Source organism: Leptonychotes weddellii, chromosome 9 (genome assembly GCF_054177405.1).
Source record: "Leptonychotes weddellii isolate Sample4059 chromosome 9, ASM5417740v2, whole genome shotgun sequence".
NCBI lineage: Eukaryota > Metazoa > Chordata > Mammalia > Carnivora > Phocidae > Leptonychotes > Leptonychotes weddellii.
The window spans coordinates 61,746,124-61,763,679 of NC_138377.1; the positions used below are offsets into that span (position 1 = coordinate 61,746,124).

Below are 17,556 nucleotides of genomic sequence, written 5' to 3' on the forward strand. Positions count from 1 at the left end.
CAGATTTGCTAAGAACATATTATTTCACAAATTCTTTTCTTTACCTTCCCGATTGACAAACACTTCACTTGTTTTCCCCTGAGCTTTGTTGATGCAAGGATTCAACCAGAAATCCTTTTCTCTCTTCTCAATATATTTAATCCTTACCCTTCCTATAAGTCACAGTTTATTTTTTTAATTTTTTTAAGTCACAGTTTAGATGTAACTTCTTTAATGAAAAATCTCTCAATGGAAACATCCACCTTCCTGGTTTTATATCACATGTTTCTTATATCTCTCACTGGACCTTGGCTCAAGTTATTTTGGGTTAGCATTTACAGTTTGAGAATAAGATCCATGAGGACAGCAATAATGCCCGCCACCTCATTTATTCCCAACACATGATCAGACACGTGGTTTCCTAAATTCGTGCAGATAGCAGTCTGGAGCTTCTCTAAGAAAGCACTGCACCATGATGCAAAAGTTAAACAGCCAAGCTTCTGGCTTCTACTCTTTTACCAGCCTGAAGTTTCTTCCTCATCCACCCATGTCCCAAATTCCTTTGATCCAGGGGCACTCTCTAGACACCATTTCACACATAAACAACCACTTACAGGCAGATATGGTGACATAACTGCTGTCTTCATCTTTTCACCATTTTGAGTGGCAGACACAGCCGGCTAGGATTAGCTGAGTGGCTGCCAAGTTCTTACCTTCCTCTGGTCCTCATGTCACAGTATGGACTGCCCTCGGGTGGCCCCTCTTTCTCTACAGAGCAATGAAAATAAGCAAAAGATAAAATAATAAAAGGAAGAATAATTAGAGAATAAAAAGGGGAGTCGGATTTCTACCTAAAATGCATCATAAAATGTTAAATTCCTTTTGCTCTAAAACCTATCTCTGTTTCCCACATCATCATTGAATGTGCATGGAGGAGGTCCTACTTTGAGTGTTTACTCAAAAAAGGCTATAAAATCAATGGTTTCTGTTAAGCAGCACCATGCTTTGTCAGTTTGGATTTTGCGGTCACTTTTTTGTCTTGGGCTTCACTTTGGAAGTCTTTTTGGTCATGAAACGGTTTCTAGTAACAGGTGCAGCCTATTATCAGCGAAACTAGATAAGTGCCATGGCATAGTCTGCACCGCAGAGGCTAGTTTAATTTCTGTGCTTACAGCCTACAGTTCTTTAGCCTGTCTGACTCACTAAGAAAACACGTCCCAGGCCAGAAGACAATCTATCGCATTTCAAGGCTGAAGCCAATTGCCTCAGATGAACTGTTACATTGCAGCCATCAGGGAATATAGAAGCTGCTGCTATTACCAGTTTGGGCTTTGTTGTTTATCAGTGACAGACAACCAACCCAAACAAGTTTATTCAAAAAGGACTTGATTAGCTCACCTACAGGACAGGTCAGCCTTGATCCTGGGGCTCACATTAATGTCACCAGGATCTGATCTCTCTTAAACACTTAGCTCTGTGTTCTTTGTGTTGGCTCCATTCTTTGATAGGAATTCCCCTTATGGTGCCAAAATGGATGCAATGGCTTCAGCTTCATATCCTGTAAATGCAAGTTCTATAGTCCCAGGAGATCTCTGATTATAACTCATTAGCTCTGACTGTGTCAGGAGATTCCCACCACCCCCCAGCCCCCGAAACAATTACTCTGGCCAAGAGAATGCAGTGCCTAATTTCAGAAGTTGGAAAGGAGTCAAATACCATCAAATAAGCAAGGGCTGAAAGTAGAGGAAGGGTGGTTTACTGAGGGAAGTCAGGGTGCCATTTGGAAGGTAAAGAGGGAACAAAAATAAAGGCCAAATTGTAAAGAGCTGCTATGCTATAAACAAAAAAATTTCTTTTTTGCTTCACTAGGGGTTTAATGCAGTACCAATGACATTCTTTGTGACATAATTTCATTTATTTCACTTTAGGTGGACTTTGGATAAAAATTTGCATAAACATTTAGGTAGAAAATATTGTCCTCACAGACTGATCTACAAATTCACGTATCGATAAAGTAAGTAGATATACTTAGGACATTATGAGCTGTTAATGGCATTTTGCCAGCTCTCTAAGTTCTGGAAGCCTCTTTGTGTGATCAACACCCTCTAGGAGGAGCAGACTAATCTCTCTCAGTTGAGTTAAAGTTTCACGATATTGAGAACTCTTCCATCAAACTATTTTCCCCGACTTTACAATTTATTGAAATTTATTGAGCTATTAGGTGCTACAGATATCATGAGCTGCAGAGACAAATTCTCTGCCCTCATGAAGTGTAACTGGTGTGGTGGTATGATCAATCTGCATTCTGAAAAGATCACTCTTATTGAAGCATATGTAGGGAAACTAGTTAGGTAGAAACTACAATAGTGTAGGTGAGAGATGAACCTAAGTTTAATTTGAACAGAAAAACAGGAGATGGAGCAAAGTCATAAGAATAGAAAGAAAATCTGTAAGACTGTTGAATCACAGACCTGTGCCTCTGAAACAAATAATACATTATATGTTAAAAAAAAAAAAAAGAAGAAGAAGAAGAAGATAGCAGGAGGGGAAGAATGAAGGGGGGGAATCGGAGGGAGAGACGAACCATGAGAGATGATGGACTCTGAAAAACAAACTGAGGGTTCTAGAGGGGCGGTGGGTGGGAGGATGGGTTAGCCTGGTGATGGGTATTGGGGAGGGCACGTTCTGCATGGAGCACTGGGTGTTATACGAAAACAATGGTTCATGGATCACCACATCAAAAACTAATGATGTAATGTATGGTGATTAACATAAAAATAATAAAAAAGAAAAAAGAATAGAAAGAAAATCTGAATATAAATTGTCGTTAACTTGCCAATGGCTAAGAGGTGAGGCTGCTGTGCAGTGGGACATCAACGTTGCTTCCTATGTATCTGACTTAACAAACTGAATGGATGGTCCCATATTCTCTAATAAGAAGTACTGAAAGAGGACCAGGTTTGAGAGATGCCAGATATTTTTACCTCTCTTATGACACTAATAGTATATCTTGCATTTTACTTAGTTCTGGGCCTACCTTATTCTCAATCACAATATTACTGCCTCATTCAGTGAGAGATCAAGTCTTACGAGTTTCATCTTACCCTAAAGCCATCATCATGCCTGGCTCATAGTAGTACCTATTTATTGTGGTCCACCTACTTTTGTGGACTGATTGACTAAATTAATGAATAAGCAAATAAAAAGCCATGTATGGCAGTATCTAAAATATACTACCACATTATATTCCTTTCTATTCACCATTATGTTTTGCAGGATTCCTCTTTAAAGGACAAAATTCTGAAATTTTTAAGTAACTACCTTCAAAATATGATCAGACTTCTAACTGATTATAATAATTTATCCCCCTTTAAGAGGAAGGCTGTGTTTGTGTTTTCCAGTTCTACTGATATAACTGACATATGTCACTGTCCGGTTTAAGATGTGAGGCATAATAGTTTGAATTACATATACTGTAAAATGATTACCACAAGTTTAGTTAGCATCTATCACCTCTTATAGACAGAGGAGGTTTTTAATCAAACAAGAGGAGCAAGGAAATTATACGGGTAAATATAATGAATAGAAAGGCAACCATGTACATCTTTTCTCTTGTACAAAGCTAGGGAAGGCTAGGTCAGAAAAGCCAGTTTCAACACTTACTGTCCTTTCTCTTCCCCACCCCCAACATTAAAAGCTACATTAAGTGGGAAGCACTGAACACGAAGACTAAAAGAGCAGGCAAGGGAAAGGTAAATAAGGACCTAGTCTCCAGGTTAAGGCATTTGGATTTTATCTGGAAGATGGTCACTGGCCTTCGTTCTCTCTGCCTCTGAACTCCCAAAAGTACTTATTTTTAAATGTTCACTTGACTATATAAGTGCTTTATAACTGAGAATCTATTATGCTATCAGATTGTCAATTATTTCTTTCGCTATTTAACTTTTCAAACGTTTGTCACATTTGAGTCATAGCTAAGCCTTTGAGTTGGAGGGCTACCTTGATCTTCTTTGTAGTCTGGTCCCATCCCTTACAACTGTCTTAATTATAGTTAGCAGTTGTTTGATTGGTAGGCTTCCCATTAGTTGTTGTATTAAGTTATTAGGTGGTTCTTATTCTTTCAGTGGTAAATGGTTAGCCTTTAGAATGTAAATAAAGAACATATTCTGACAATGTTCCTTCCACCATTTCAGCTTTACTCTCATGTTCTTCGTGGGCTGGAGTTATTTCCAATCAAAAATGATTTCAACTCAATCATAAATCTCCCATATATCTTCAGAGGGAATGGTTCCTAAAGCACACCCTCAGGGTTATTTTTTAATCTTCTGATCTTGTAATCACTAGAGCTCAAATAGTTCCCAAGTTACTCTATAACCTCTAGACAAGCATTGATTTATTTTCTGAGTTTCATCTTGCCAGACCTCTCATTTTAAAGATTGCTTCAAAAATGAGGTCTATGTTACCTTAACACTGGCTCTCTCCTTGGTACATGCCCTGCTGTTAACTGAATACATGTCAGAAACATTAAAGACATACATAGGGCACTTTCTATGCTAATCATTAAACAGACCTTATGCTTTTCCTCTCAGAATTACCTTGGGTAAAGTAGCACTGTAATCCTGGGCTAAAGGAACTGCAGCATTTTCTAATGGAATCTCCAAATGGCCCAGTGTTGCTCAGTCCTGGCTTTGCATCGCATCACTTGGAGAAGAGTTATAAAAATATGCATGGTGTAAGGTGCACCAGAGATACTGTCCTGGAGTAGTGCCTGGACATTAGTGACACCAACAATCAGCTAGGCTTGGGAAGTATGGTGCACAAGTCAATAAAATTGTTTTTTGTTTGGCTGCTTGGTTTTTTGTTTTTGTTTTGTTTTTTTAAAGATTTTATTTATTTGACAGAGAGAGCACAAGCAGAGGGAGAGAGAGGGTGAAGCAGGCTCCCTGCTGAGCAAGGAGCCCGATGCAGGACTCGATCCCAGGACCCTGGGATCATGACCCAGGCTGAAGGCAGCCGCTTAACTGACTGAGCCACCCAGGAGTCCCTTGGTTTGGTTTTTAACAAACAAGAATCTAAAGACCCTAGGTTCAAGTGGGTTTGCTAGTAATTACCTTGTGAATTTGGGTAAGTCATTTCATCTTTCCAAATCTCAGATTTTTGCCTGTAAAATAAAAAGTTTAGATGATTTGTTTTAATCCTTTATTAGACCAACAAATATTACCTACTAGATTCCAGACACACTAAATCCAGATTGGATACAACCAATATCAAATAGTCACTGACCCTGGTTCATGACTTTTTAAGAAGTAACTATCATAACCAGCAGTGCATTTTCATTTACAATTAAATTCTTACCAAAATAAAATTTTAATTGCACAAAAATTTTATTAACTGCTATTCCAAACACTCTTTCACCTTTCTGATTATAGTTAATTGGTTAATTAAGTAATTAAATTGTTATATTACTCTGAAGGATTTTTGTAGTCAGAGGTCAGTGTTGGTTTCCCATAAACACCCTATAGTCTCACTGTATTTGGGTAGAACAAAGTGGATCGCAACCAGCTTTAATTTAGTTGCAGAAATGAATAATAAGGCAGAAAACATGGCCCAGGAGATAGGAGCTTAGACAAGTTAGTGTATATTTAGAGCAAGACGAGGAACTACATCAGCAGGTCGATTTCTAATCAAGGAAAAGCTGCAAGTATGATTACCCAAATCTTGAAACTCAGGTCATTGGTGCCATAATGGTCCATCCTAGAAGATGATATCCTGTCCAAAACCTGATTATCCAGATCTGGTGGGCCTTCTGCATACACTTTACTCATCATGTCTCTTTATATGCACTCATAAAAGGAACAGAATCATTCACACTCCCATTACCCTACCTTTTGAAAACCTTATTGTCATTTTTATCTTCTAGTTCATCTCTCTTAATCTTTTTTTTATTATGTTAATCACCACACATTACATCATTAGTTTTTGATGTAGTGTTCCATGATTCATTGTTTGTGTATAACACCCAGTGCTCCATTCAATACGTGCCCTCTTTAATACCCATCACCAGGCTAACCTCTCCCCTACCCCCTCCCCTCTAGAACCCTCAGTTTATTTCTCAGAGTCCACAGTCTCTCATGGTTCATCTGCCCCTCCGATTTCCCCCCCCTTCATTTTTCCCTTCCTGCTATCTTCTTCTTCATCTCTCTTAATCTTGATAGTATTCCCAGCAACCACTCAACTTCCTCTTAAGTTTTAATGTCTTCCAAAATAGGCAATGTTTTACCTTTCTCTTTCATTTGCCTTTTTCTACTATTTCTCCCAAACAGATAATGTGGACCTTCATGGTTTATTATATAAAAAAAATGTCCTGATTTATAAATTATAAAGTTGCATATATATACAGATATTTGAACACTATTGCTTTGGATTGGTTGCCCACTATAAGCCTCAGTAACTGCCCTCCACCTTGTCTTATTAGTTAACTCTTTGGATTCGGTTTGGGGTCTGAGTATAATTTGCAGTAAAAGAAAATTAGCAATTTGGGGTGATACTATATGGCATTCATTCTGCAGAGAAGACTGAGTGTATTTTTAGGCACTGCATGTTTATAACCTAATTTTCCCTCATTACTTTACAGAGGTGACCTTGTTCTAATACCTCCGGCACCTGATGTTATAAAAGTGAAATTCTTTTCAAACCTGCTCTGTTAATGTGTTCCTGCTCAGAAACAAATGCAAGATAACATTAACATTCCTGCCACAAAATACCTGCTAATTTGCTTGCAGTGAAGATAGAAAGCTTTTCATTACATATCACAAACTTCATTTATGTAGAATGAGTCACCAGGCTTGCTGAAAAGCCAATGAGCATCTAATCTCTAATGGTGCCTTCAGCTCTAACATCAATCCTCCTAGTTCGACTCATCTTTTATCAGCTATTCAGTCTTTTTTTTTTTTTTAATTTCTATCCTGTTACAAAATTGTGTTGTTCATCTGTCAAAACAGCTTTGATTTATGCTTTTTTTATATTACAGCTTCAGAGAAGAAAACACACACACACAGGAATATGCTATTTTCTCATTAAGGTCAGAATAAAATCTATGTGACAGAAAATGAACAACTTGGTTTCAAACAAATGATGACATTACTAAGTTCATAAAAGTTGCATCCTGATCTTAAATTCTGCTTGATATGTGTCCCTCCATGTTGCTTCTCTTGAAAATGATCTGTAGAGGCCTGTGCAAATTTATATGCCATCTCTAGGCATAAGAGAAAAATAAAAAGAAAGAAGCTTTAAATGCCTTGGTTTGTTCTAAACATACTAAGACAATGGATTTTAAATTATGGTTATTCTATTAAAGTCATATCCTAATGGCATATTATCACTGATGAAGTCCTCTCTTAATCTCAGAACTTCCCTAAAGATTAACCCTGGAGAGCTACTTTGTGTCAATCTTGGATCATTTCCTGAGGAGGTAAAAAATTGTGCTTTATGTATCAAACTCTAACTATAGACTTTCATTAAATACATTTAATGGACACTCTTACTTATTAGATATAAAATTCCCCAAGAGTTTTAGGGACTCAGAAAACCTCATTGAGAATGAACTCTTTTGCACTGGGAGAATTAGGTAGCAAGTTAGGTTGAAAGTCAGTAAAGTCAATTAAAGTAAGGCAAAGAATGTGTGTATAGAAGGTTGAAGATATCCCATCACTTTGTTTTAGTGGCATATTATGCAAACCTTAGAGGGTTTTTTCCTTTTCTTTTCAAAACCAAGGACATTTTATCCTTCCCAACAGGTGAACACAGAGGCATTTCCTTGCTGTAAGAGGCAGAGCCTGAAGTCATTATGCCCAATTTATTGTATCCTAAGGCCCTAATAGGTCTTCATAGCACCCTGATGAAAAACACAAGGTTCAGTGAAGCTCCAGAGAGAAATCTCCCTCGAATGAAGCCTCGTCTTATTTGTCTGCAGAAAAAGCATACACTTCTTCAGAGTGTGACTGCTCTGTGATTAAAAATGAGATACAAAATAAAGTGTATGGTAATCAGCTGGCTTCAAGTGACAATAAAGTCACTAACACCAAAGGTCTTGGAATTCTAATCCAGACCTTCTCCACAAGTTTCACACCTCAAATTATGCCTTTTTTAGCTCAGAATTCGTGGATGTGTACACACAAAGATTATATTGAAATAATGCCCTTAATATTAAGGTTTCCTGCTTCTCAACTGTCAGCTCTAGTAAGTGTATTAAAACCATCCCATCCTTAATTTTTCTAAATCTGTGTTCTTCCTTAAGACTCCAAGTTTCCCCAACATTATTTATTTCTTCAACATCACCAAATTATTAGATAGAACAACATAAAACCTGAATCCTTAATTTTCTTGATTACTTATTTACTTACATCAGATATTTTTATGCATAAATGAATACTACTATAGTACATTTGATGCTGACAGAAATAGAATCTATTCTGAAATAATCTATAAGTGGTTTTTGTGTTGAGGATTTTGCTATACCTTTCTTTGTCAAACACGTTCATTTCTTTCTGGGAAATTTTTCAACCCTGGGAAATTTATATTAAAATTACCATAATAATGGTGTGCAACTTCTATCACTATACACTTCCCAATGTGTTAATAAATATGCCTTTTCAGGTCCCTATAACAACACTAAAGAAGGTAAGATATGTGGTCAACCAATACATTGTCAGCTCTGGGGTAAATTGGAAGGAATTTTGGTTCATACATAGTTCAAAAGATCTGATTACTAGCTGTAGCTTCAATTATTTTAAACACTGGTTTGGCTAAGTCACATAACCCCTTTGAGCCTCAGTTTCTTCAGTCACTAATTTAACTAATGAAAACAAACTATGAGCTATAGGTTGTCTGGAAATGAATGAAATAGAATCCCTACCTTCAAGTTATGATATAGTGGAGACTCATATATATTTAAGACTACCTATATGATGCTAGATATATAAATTAAGGTTTGTAAGACCAATGTAAGGAAAATTATGTGAGGAATAGCCTTGCCAAATATTGTGTAGATTAAATGAAATAAGAAAAAGGAATTTGAAAACGGTACACATATTATGAAAGTGCAAAGAATTATTGTCAAATGTCATTCTAGTAAACAGTCCCAATGGCCCCAAAGATGTCCACATCCTAATCCCTGGAACCTGTGAATATGTTACCTACCTTATAAAAGGGGTTGTGCAGGTATGCTTAAATTAAAGAGTATGGGATGGGGAGACTATCCTGGATTATCTAAGTGAACTCAATGTAAGGGTCCTTCATAATAAAAAAGGGAAGAAGCACAAGAGATCAGCATGATGAGATCTGAGAGAGACTCACCCACTAATGCTGGCTTTCCAGGTGAAGAAAGGCAGCTATGAGTCAATGAGTCTGTGGATGGCCTCCAGAAGTTACAAAAGGTAGAGAAACAGACTCTCCTTTAGCCCTCCATGAGGGAATAGAGCCATTACCTTGATTTTAGCCCACTGAGACTTGCGTTGGGCTTCTAAGCTACAGAACTGTAAGATAAGAGATTGGGTTGTTTAAAGTCCTGGAGCTTGTAGTAAACTGTCACAGCAACCATAGGAAGCTAACATACCAGGGATTAAGCTGCTTAATGTCAGACTGAAGATATTCCTAGAAACTCTGCCTCCAAGAATGAAGGGCAGACCAGAGGGGTTAGTACTGTGGGAAGGCATTTCAAGGCTAAGAAACACAAGGGAAAGGTATGTGTTATGAAAAAGACACAGGGTGACTCTTGGCCCAAATGAGAACAGAAAACAGACATGAACCATAAATGATCTATTGTTCACATATTATCAGGCATCTGTTGTATACAGAATTATATGCTAGAAGTTTCAAGGAATATACAAAAGGTAAACTCCATATATGTTCTTAAACTCAGAGTCCAGTTTTTGTTTGTTTTTAATTTTTTTACCAAGGGCCACCTTGCTCCAAAACACATTTCCTGTTCCACTGAAGACAGATCTCACAGAACTCCTTAGCAGGAAGTCTGCTGATGGGAGACACCTGGAGGATCTGTCTCCCACAGAGGCCATGAGTCTCTTCCCAGCATAGATCCACAAGGGAACTAACTAAAGTACACTTTTCCTCATTGTGCCATGTGTGCAGTTCAAGAAAACTCTAGCTCCAGGAAGATAGCCTCCTGGGTTGGAGCTTCCCCTGTACAGAGAGGCCTGGAATCCAACAAGCCTAAGGGTAGGAAATGTACAGGGAGGAAAGAGGGCATGACTGGGTGCTCTGGGTCAATGGCCTGGCTCCCCCTGCTCCTCTCCTGGCTGGGAACATAGGGGTGTCCTGAGAGTTTTGGCCACAGGTGGGCCACACAACTACCTGTGGTTGTCAACCACCTGCGGGTATATATAACTACAACTAATACACACACAGGATAAAAGGGTCCATCCTGCTCCAGAACAGTGTAGCTCATTCCTCTGACCCCTGATTTCATGAGATCACAGAGCCAGATCTCCCAGGATCTTGGACTGGGAAATATGGGTGAGAGACAGGACCTTAGTCTAATAAAAACAAGAGGTCCCCAAATGGTCCAAGGATAACCGTCATTCAAATCCCTTCACCAATGGATCAATGTGAGAAATGCTACCTCAGGGAGATGGTTTGGTGAGCAAAGGCAGGCCCTATTCCACAATGCATGTGGGCCAAATGCTGGGGGCAGGTACCAAGAGTGAAAAGTGCATGTGTGAAAAGTGCATGTGTGAAAAGTGCAAGAGTGAAAAGTGCTCTGTGGCTCTATATCAGGGTACTGTGCCATCAGGCCTCGGGTCCAGGAATTCTGGGGATGAACAGGGCCCCCAGACATTTCTGGGGGCTTCACAGCAATGCCGAGGTCCACATCCCCCCCACACCCCAAAGCTCAAGTTACCAATTCCCCTAAAGCCAGTCTTGCAGGAACTCCTAAGCCTCGCAATCCCAGTATGGTCAGGAAGTTCTCTGATAAGAGATACCCTAGGGGACCTGAATCCCACAGGTTCCCTTACTTTCGATAGGCACAGGGCTGCATGGGCTCTCACGGTCTCACTCGAACCTCCTGCTCTTCTCGGCATTGTTAAGTGCAGAGCAGGTAACCCTTAAATACAGGAAAAGGGACTGATGGGGGGGAGGGGCACTGGCCCGTAGGCACACAAACCTAGAAGTCCCGGAATCCCCTGGGCGGGACACTGGTGAGAAACGAAGCATGCACAACCCGGCCTCTCCGAATCCGCAGGCAAGTTTCCTTTGATTAGTCCCAGGATTTCACCCTTGAGGGCTACTGGGGGCCATAGGTAGCGATGTGCGGAGGCAATAAAGGGCCCCCAGCGTGCATCCAGCTCCAAAACACAGTAACCGAGTCCCCTGAGGCCAGATCTCGCAATATCTCGGGGCCGGAATCTCGCGGGAACTCGGAAGTCCTGGAAACTTCTTAACCTTGCCATCCTGGGCAAGTCTCCTGATGAGAGGCACGTGGGAGACCTGACTCCCACAGACGCCCTGAGTATCGAATCAGCACAGGGCCTCAAGGGACTAACTCAAATGACATTTTCCTTTCCTCATCACTAGTGCAGTGCCAGGAACACTTAGCACCATGAAGATGGCCTCCAGAGTCCAGTAAAGACAACAGCAATACAGAATACCAGTGATTAAATGTCATAAAATTTAAGTAGTACAAATTATACATAAAACTATGAGTTATAGGACTCTACAGATAAGATTATTTGACAAAGGGAGTAGTGATGTGGGGATGTGAATAGGTTACAAAGCCTAATGGCCAGTAGGAGACCAAGAGGAGGTAAAATATAGTGAATGGGAAGATTACTACCGCCATTTCCCACTGCAACTAGGGGATTTCAATGCTTATCTTTTTGTATGTATTGAACGACCATGAAAGAGTTCCTTTGTATAAAGATTTAAATGAAGCTTTTTTTGAATAATTTGACAACCACTGCAGTAATCAATTGGAAACCGGTGAACAAATTTAAGCTTGGAAATCTCAGGAATGCTTTACCAGGTTTGTAAAAGTATAAAAGATGGAACAGAGACATCAGTTGTAATCGCCCAACTTTAAGGTTAATGGGGGAAGATGTGAAAAAGACAAATCTGATAGATTACAAAAAGGAAAAAAAAAAGGACAAAAGAAAGGAAGAAAAGAACTAGTACTTCTTGATCACGATTTGGTAAGAGAGGGAGATAGAAGACCCTAAGTCACTGGCTTGAAGGACAAGGTACATACCACTGCTATTATTCCCTAAGTAGCAACACTGGTTAGAATATTAACTAATTTAGTCATCATAACAATTTTAGGAGATGACTTGTATCATTATTCCTGGTTTACTGGTAAGGAAACTGAGGTTGCAAAGGCCAAGTAATTTGCAGAAGGTCACCTGGTTAGCTCTTGACAGGGCCAGCATTCAAATTCAGGCTGTGGGGCTCTGGGGCCATGTTCTCAGCCACTGTGCTGTAGAGGATGGAGTAGTTATTTGAGAAAGAAAGCAATATTTTTTTAGATTTATTTATTTATTTTGGGGGAAGGGGAGAGGCAGAAGGAGAGGGAGAGAGAGAATATCAAGCTGACTCCCCACTGAGCGTGGAGCCCCATGAGGGGCTCCATCTCATGACCCTGAGATCGTGACCTGAGCTGAAATCAAGAGTAAGAGGCTTAACCTACTGAGCCACCCAGGTGCCCCCCAAAAGAGCAACTTTTACTTTGAAAATGTGAGATTTGAGGCAAGTGAAACAGAATATCTCTGTGGTACATTTTGCTATCATTACAGTAAGATCTCAGAACATTGCTGCTGTGTAGAGCAAAGTTGACCCTGACAAATGATAAATCTAGATACCACTAAATTATTGTTTGAGTCAATAGGACATCTTGACTTTTTCTGAATGCACTGAGAACCGTAATATTATTTCATTATCACTAAACTACAACAATTCATAAAGGAATTAGAGAGGGAACTACTTCCCTAGAGACAGTCATGCCATATGGCTGTTATAAAAATATAGTTTTAAATAACATCAAATCTAAGCACTGTTATAGAAATCTCTTCATTTCACACTATGTATAATTCCTAAGGGGTCAATGGAACACTAAATAAACCCCTGTAATAACAAGGAAATTGTCTGATTATGTATTACTTGGCAATTATTAAAAACAACAACTTTAACAATTGTATTTCACTTTTTTAAATGTAGGTTAAGTCCTCCTTAAGTTTTAGTTACCCAACTATCACTGATAATGAGGAAAATGACAGATATTAGTTCCAATTCAGGTACAGAATTTCTGGCATATAATTAGAGATCTGCAAACTCATGCAGTCAAGAGATGCCTCATTACCCACAGGTAGTTGACAAAATGCTTTACCACCTGCACACTGCCTGTTAAATTTAGATCAAGATTGACAAAATATTTTTTTTCCTGTGGTGCTCGTAACTCAAAAGCCAAAACTTCTAAGACTCCTTTGCCCTAGTTTCACTTTTTATTTATTTATTTATTTATTTATTTTTATTTGAGAAATCATCCTTCATAGAAGCCTTTAGAACTCTGTGAAACTTTTTTTTCTTCTTCTATTCCTTTGCTGTTTGGAATTCCACTTCTGAGTTACAACTATGTGAAAGCTCTAAGATAACCACAAAAACGTAAGTGTGGCATCAAATTGAACCTGACCTTCTGGCAGGCAGAATGGAACAAAATCTCTCCTTTAAACCCCTCCAGTATTTGTTGAATCTTCTAATCCTAAAGAGCTGACTCTTATTGATTCTTTTTGTGTTATAAAAGAAATATCATATCTGAAGAACTTTTTTATAAGTCTGGAGATTCTCAGCTACTTTGTTGAGAAGAATTCTAATGCTGAATAAAGAGTCAATCATAAGTACCAAAAGAGAGACTCTGACCATTTGGAGAAAAACATGTAGAGGAATCTTTCATTTCCTTTGAATTTCACCTTGAAGCAACTTATGGCTTTTCGACATTTGCTACATTTGGTTGTAGAATCTGAGTATATATCATAAAAAGATTGAGAGAATTCTCAAATACTGAGAATATATTGAGATTAACTCATAGGTAATTGATTTAAACATTGGGATATCTATCTATCTATCTATCTATCTATCTATCTATCTGCATATATACCTACGTACATGATTGCTTTTCTTACTATATGTTAATTTGTTTTAAATTTAAATTTTCAAACACATGTGTAAGTACACTCAGTATGCATCCAGTCCTTATGTGATTTGCCAACACTTCAGCATTTTCCGCACATGTAAACTATGATTTTCTGAGTTTGAAGTCCCAGCTGCCATTCACTCCGGAAGTTAAGGAATTGTTTTGGGAGCTCTAAGGTCACTCAGCTGCATCTGGGTCACTGAGCTCAGATCCAGGCAGAACAGAATGTTGCTCTTTTCCCAGTGGACTTCTTTTTTAGTGCATGCTACTTTTAATATTCACTCTCTCCCTGGGGTCTAACTGGGTTACACTCAAAGTCCAGCTCAGCACAGTGGCCAGATTTCTTATACTCTTGAGGATATTGTGGACTACATTAATGTTTAAAATATGGATAAAGTAACGTGCCACATATAGATCAAGGGAATAACCTCATGGAACTTCACAATTAAAAAAAAAAAAAAGCCTTTGTATACATATGCCATCTAAGTAAGCCATTTAAATAACTAAGTAATTGTTTTCTAGTCTTGCTTATAAGGTGGGCCCATGGCAAGGATCTCAAGAACAGTGCAATAAGGAATCTGTAATGTAATCACTTAGTGTCTAGTGAATATTGTTTAATAGAACTCAATTGGAAGATACAACATCTTTATAAATTTTCTTCTAAACACTGGCATTTATACTCAGCCTAGAGATATTTTCAAAATAATTAGTTACACCAAAAAACACAATTAGTTCTAAAATAGCTAAGATCCATAGCAGAAATAGAAAGGTCCTGGTTCTGATTCCAATTCATCAACAATACATTTTTAAATCCCCTATTTAAAACTGAAATAATTTGAAAAAAAAAGTATTTTGGGAGGAGCAATTCTAAGGCATTTGTTACAGAAGTGATGGGATGTAAAATGTCATAAACAACAATAAGAATATGAGTTCTTTGGATTGCATTTAACACCCAAAAGTACATGTCATGATAATTCTTGGAGAAATATTGAGAAGTCCCAAAACCTTAAGTTTCTGTCTTCATGTGAGACCATACCTAAATTGACTTAGAACAGAGAAATTCTGTTCTCTTACAAGAGAATTATGTGACCCCTTTTAAGAACCGTAAGAAGTAAGAACAAAAACCCATTTAGTTCTTTCATACAGAGGAAATTTAACATAACTGATTGAAATTTAACATAACAGTTGAGAACCAAACTGAGTGCCCTGAAACGCAACAAATACTAGAAACAGCTGGAAGACACCAATTATTCCTAGGACAAAAGGACGGTGAGAGGAAATGGTGTAAGAAGAGCAAGAAGGTAGGGTTGTCCGGTGCTAGGCAGACAAGCAGGAACCATGGAACACTGGCTTTCTACCAGGAGCAGGAGTCAACATGGATACATAGTCACTTCCAGGAAAGCTACCGTAGGCAGGGAAGGGGGTGGAGGGGAAGTACCCTGACTTACTCTCTTCTCACTCACCAACACCTGCAATTTGCTGAATATAAACAGACATCAATAGACAGGAAAATCTGCAATACAGAGTAAAGCAAGAGAATGTGAGAAATACAGGAGCAACCAAACAGGCAATTAACTAGTACAGGAATTATAAGAAATGAAAATGCAAAGAATCCATAAATATCAGCTCATCCAACCTCTTACTTGTTCCAAAGCATTCACAGCCAGGAATGGTTCTGAAAAATGTCTGTGCTTATGACAAAACAAAATCCTTTATTTGTAGTCTGATCACGTTTACCAATGTTCACTGGTTTGGTCATCACCCTTTTTACAGTATCTCTCCAGTTGTAAAGTCCATTTGGCTATCTTAATTATTATTTTATTTGATTGGCTATAGGAACTAAGTACTTCTCAAGTTCATTTATGAGTAGTTATCTTCAAGAATGAACAAAAAGACTGATATTGAGATGCCATGGCAGAAAGCTAGAGGACTTACAGTTTCAATCTCCTTTAAGTATTTTCTGTAGACTTTAATATTTCTCCTTAGTGTGTAAGAGTAAAGAATATTTAGTTAAACAAAGCTGTTCTCATACAGTAAGCTTCAAGTCACAAAACCCAGTCCATATTCATTCTGCTTAGAACACCACCTTCCATTTTGCAAAAATATTTCCAGGATTCCAACTATTTATCTCTGAAATCATGTTGAAAGAATTTATTATCTCCTTTCCTGAGAGGTAATATCAGATCTTACTCATATAAAAATACCATTGACTTTCAGTCGCTTTACTGTTCTAAATTCTAATTCTCTATGTCTACCTCATTAAGAATATAATGTGATGGGTTTTTTTCTGCTTTGAATTATGGTCTTAAGCCAGTTTTTAGAACTGATAATGTGGTTGTTTTCATCCCAGCCAAATCCAATTAATTTTCAAGTAAAATTTGAAGGCATATTATATCAAAGCTTTTACTCCAGTTGAAAACAAAATTCAGGAATGGAAAACAGCTGTGTGCCTTTCTCCACTATTTCTATAATTCCCCCCAAGCTTTTGTTGTTTGTTCTTACGCTAGCCTGGTTTCTACAGAATTTAGTGTTTGTTTTGGGGGGAGGGGGTTATGGGTGGGTGTTTTCTGTGTTAGGGTTCTCCAAATAGAATCAATAGGATATGTGCATGTGTGTATATAAATGTGTATGTGTTTAAGGAATTGACCTATGCGATTCTGGAAGCTGGCAGGTTTGAAATGTGCAGGGCAGTGTGGCCGGCTAGAAATTCTGGTAAGAGTTGATGTTTCAGTCCCAAGTCCTGAGTGATCTTGAGGCAGAACTCCTTCCTTCAGTAGACCTCAGCTTTTTCTCTTAAGGCCTTCAACTGACTGCATAAAGCCCACCCACATAATGGATGCTAATCTACTTTATTCAAAGTCTATTAATTTAAGTTTTCATCATGTCTAAATAATGACTTCACAACAACATGTAGACTGGCCTTTGACTAAATAACTGGGCACCAGAGCCTAGTCAAGCTGACACATAACTACCCCATTTTTGTTTGTTACAATCCCTCCTTTGCCATTTCAAATGACCAGAAACCTATTTCACTCGGATTGTGTTGCATCATTATCTATTATTAAAAATATAGTGCCATAAAATATTTGGAGAAATGTGAATTCTGAGTATGACTCCATTTCTAAAATATAATTTAAGAATATGAAGTATTATTATTATTAATTTTTATTTTAAGAAAATGCATCAAAATGAAAAATGACTTGCAATATTTTCTAAGCAGAAAATCTGATAAAACTCCTGTAGGAGAGGTAAAGTAACTTATATTTATTATAAAATGCCCTCAAAAGCTAATTTAAATTTGTAAAAAGAAATTCCTGATGCTGAACATTTATTCTATAATCTTCACATTATCTTAATTTTTCATACATTTTCATTAAATTTCA

At 38.1% G+C, this 17,556-nt stretch overlaps 1 long non-coding RNA gene across 1 annotated transcript in view; it reads right to left on the reverse strand.

Annotated features, from left to right (window-relative positions):
• Window positions 1-506: 506 nt before the first annotated feature.
• The window catches only part of LOC145723462 (uncharacterized), a 255,537-nt gene continuing 238,487 nt past the window's right edge, over window positions 507-17,556 (reverse strand). The window contains exons 2-3 of the long non-coding RNA XR_014148542.1: window positions 5,091-5,140; window positions 507-747 (exon numbers count right to left, since the gene is read on the reverse strand). This is a non-coding gene — a long non-coding RNA (uncharacterized LOC145723462). The remainder of the gene's footprint in view (window positions 748-5,090; window positions 5,141-17,556) is intronic.